This window comes from Petaurus breviceps, unplaced genomic scaffold, assembly GCF_028583685.1.
Source record: "Petaurus breviceps papuanus isolate PSGF00001 unplaced genomic scaffold, PetGlider_PUasm1.0 220, whole genome shotgun sequence".
Classification (NCBI taxonomy): domain Eukaryota; kingdom Metazoa; phylum Chordata; class Mammalia; order Diprotodontia; family Petauridae; genus Petaurus; species Petaurus breviceps.
Genome location: NW_027185876.1, coordinates 7078372 through 7081323, shown reverse-complemented (window position 1 = coordinate 7081323; position 2952 = coordinate 7078372).

The window sequence follows — 2952 nt, the reverse complement described above, 5'->3', positions numbered from 1 at the left end:
TAAGTGACACTTGAGCCAACATGAAAGATTCCTTATTTATTACTTGCAAGTCAGCATTTTACAGCTATTTCAGTCTCCTAATGTTCCTCCTTGCCCTCCTGTTCCTTCCCCTCTTCACTGTTCCCCTCTTCTGCCTCCTCCCTTTCCTCCCCCACTTCCTTACCCTACTCTTTTTTTTTTAATTTTTTAGACAAATACTAAAACTTAAATACATAATAAGAAAAGGAAAGGAAACATTATAAACTTAAATATTAAAGTTAAATATAAAATATAAAAAGAAAAAATAGCATGTGCACAGAAGAACATAGGAGAGGATTCAGAATATAGAGTAATAACTTATCATTTCAAGGAAACCTATATATTCAATACTGTGCATTATATTGAAAGCTGCCCATCTTTTCTATGCTTCCTAGTAGGTTTTCTTTTGTTCTCTGATAGACTCTTTTTACTTTGTTCTTTTTCCTCCTTTCTCCCCTCTACCCACCACCCCAAGGCTACAATTGAGCATGGATATATTTATATGTAGGTATTGATATATACATACACATTAATATACATACATACATTGATAAGCATTTATTTTCCCTAAGAGATTCCAGTCCTGATCTTGTTTTTATGTTTGTGCATATCTCTTTTTACCTATATCTCCTAAGTCTTCTCTACTTTATTCCTATCTGCTACCTTGCCCTCCTGTTACTTCACGTGTCCTCACTCCAACAGTTCCTCTCTCACCCTCCCATTCCCCTAAATCTAAAGACCCTTCTCTATCCGCCTTTTAACCTATTCCCTAAACCTCCCCTCTAAAGATCCCTCCTTTATCCTCTTCCCCCTCCCGATCCCCTTAGATTTATTTCTTTTTTTATTTAGAAGACTTTTATACTCTTCTAGATATATATGTATTTTTTCCTTTTAAGCCCATTCCTGATGAAAGTAGGTTTCCAGAACTAACAGCCTCTCTCCATCTAACTACTCTGTATTGATTCTTCCTCTTGCACCTCATTTGTATAAGATAATTACTCCTTTAGCTGTTCTTGAATGGTTTTACTTTTTGAAGTCATATAATACTAAGGTCTACACCAATCTTTCTTATAAGCTACCCAATTACTAGCAACAATTTTAGACATAGGTTTTACATTTTCCATACATAAAAGGTAAACATTCTATACTCATTTAGTCCCTTATAATTGATCATTGGAACATACCTTATAGTACTCTTGGCTCTTGAATGTAAAATCTTCTATTGGGTTCAGGTTTTTTTTTTTTGTAAACAGAGTCCTGAAAATCTGACAGTTGATCAAATATCCATTTTTTTTCATTTGAAATAATGCTTAGCTTTTCTGGGGATGATATTTTCAGCTGGAACCCCAGGTCTTTTGCTCTGATACATAGTGTTCCAAGACCTGGGATCTTTTAGTGTTGCCAATGCTAGATCTTGTGTGATTCTAATTGTAGTACCATCATATGTAATATTTTTTTCTTGTTGCTTGAAATATTTTGTCCTTGATCTGAGGGGTTTCATAATTTAACTATAATATTTCTGTAAGTTTTCCTCATAGGATCTCTTTCAGGTGGTGATCAGTGGTTTTTTTCTATTTCTACTTTCCCCTTTTGTTCTAATGCTTCAGGACAATTTTCTTTAATATTTCTTGTATTGTTGTATGAAGATTTTGTTTTTTATCAGACCTTTAAGGTAGTCCAATTATTCTTATATTTTCTTTTCTTGATCTATTGTCTAGATCCATTGATTTTCTTAGGAGATGTTTCACATTCTATTCTATTTTTTCATTCTTTATATTTTGGGGTTTTGCTTTTGTTTTAATTTCTTCTTGTAAAGAAGTTGCCTTGTAACTTTGCTGGCTTCCCCTTGCCCAATTCTGATTTTCAAGGATTCATTTTCTTCCTTAAGATTCATGACCTTTTTTTGACTTTCTTGTCATAATCTTGTTTTTCTTGTATTATTCTTAATTTTCCTTTTAATTTTTCCTCCATCTCTCTCATTTGATTTTTTAAATCTTTTATAAGTTCTATGAATTCCTTTTTGGGCAAGTGACCATTTGACATAACTTGTTGGGGTGGAAAGTTTCTTTGCTTCAGTATCCCCCTATGAAGACAAAGCTCTCTCTTCTCTATCTATTTCAATAGTAGCTCTATGTGGTTGGAGTCTTTTTCTTTGCCTGTGCATTTTTTTTTTGGTAATTTAATTTTTATAATCACCTCTAACCTCTGATCCTCTTCAGTTTTCCCCTCTGACCTTGAATTCAAGTCAAGGCCTCCAGCCTCCTCTAAGTGCCCACAGCCAGTGGCATCCAGCCCTACTGCTTCTGGCCTTCCTGGGTGTGCACTGGTTCCTTCTAGCCCTGCTGCTCTCCACAACACAGCTGGGTCTGGCTTTCCTTGCCAGCAGAGGTTAGGTAGCTCCTCCCAGGTCAGATGCCCAATTCCCCTCACTGTCCAGGGAGTAAAGTTCCTGTGGTGTTGCTGACACAGCCTTCCACACCAACTAACCCCAGGGCTTGCTGCTTGCTATGACTTCACAGGGAAGAAACTTTGTCCTGGGATTTTTCTTCCCATCTTCTCTGATTGTCCCTAGAGGACCCCTGTTCTGCCCCTACTCTTACTAGTTTTCACAGTTCTGTGTTCCTGCAGAGGTGTTATTTTATTTCTTCTGTGGAGGAAAATCTTGAAAGCTTGAAATTTTCTGACCTACTTCCACCATCTTCCCAGAATCCTCTTTCCTTACCCTACTCTTTCTCCCCCTTCTCCTCCCTTTCATTGCCTCCTCTTCCTCCTCCTTCCCTCCTCCTCCCCTTACCCCCTTCTAATCTCTCCCTGTTCTTCCTCCCCTTCTCTTCTTCCTCCTCCTACCCTACTCTCCTTCCCCTCACCCTCCTCAGCCTATCTCTCTTCTCTTCCTCCCCTTTCTGCTCCTTCTCCCCCTCCTGCCCTTCTCTT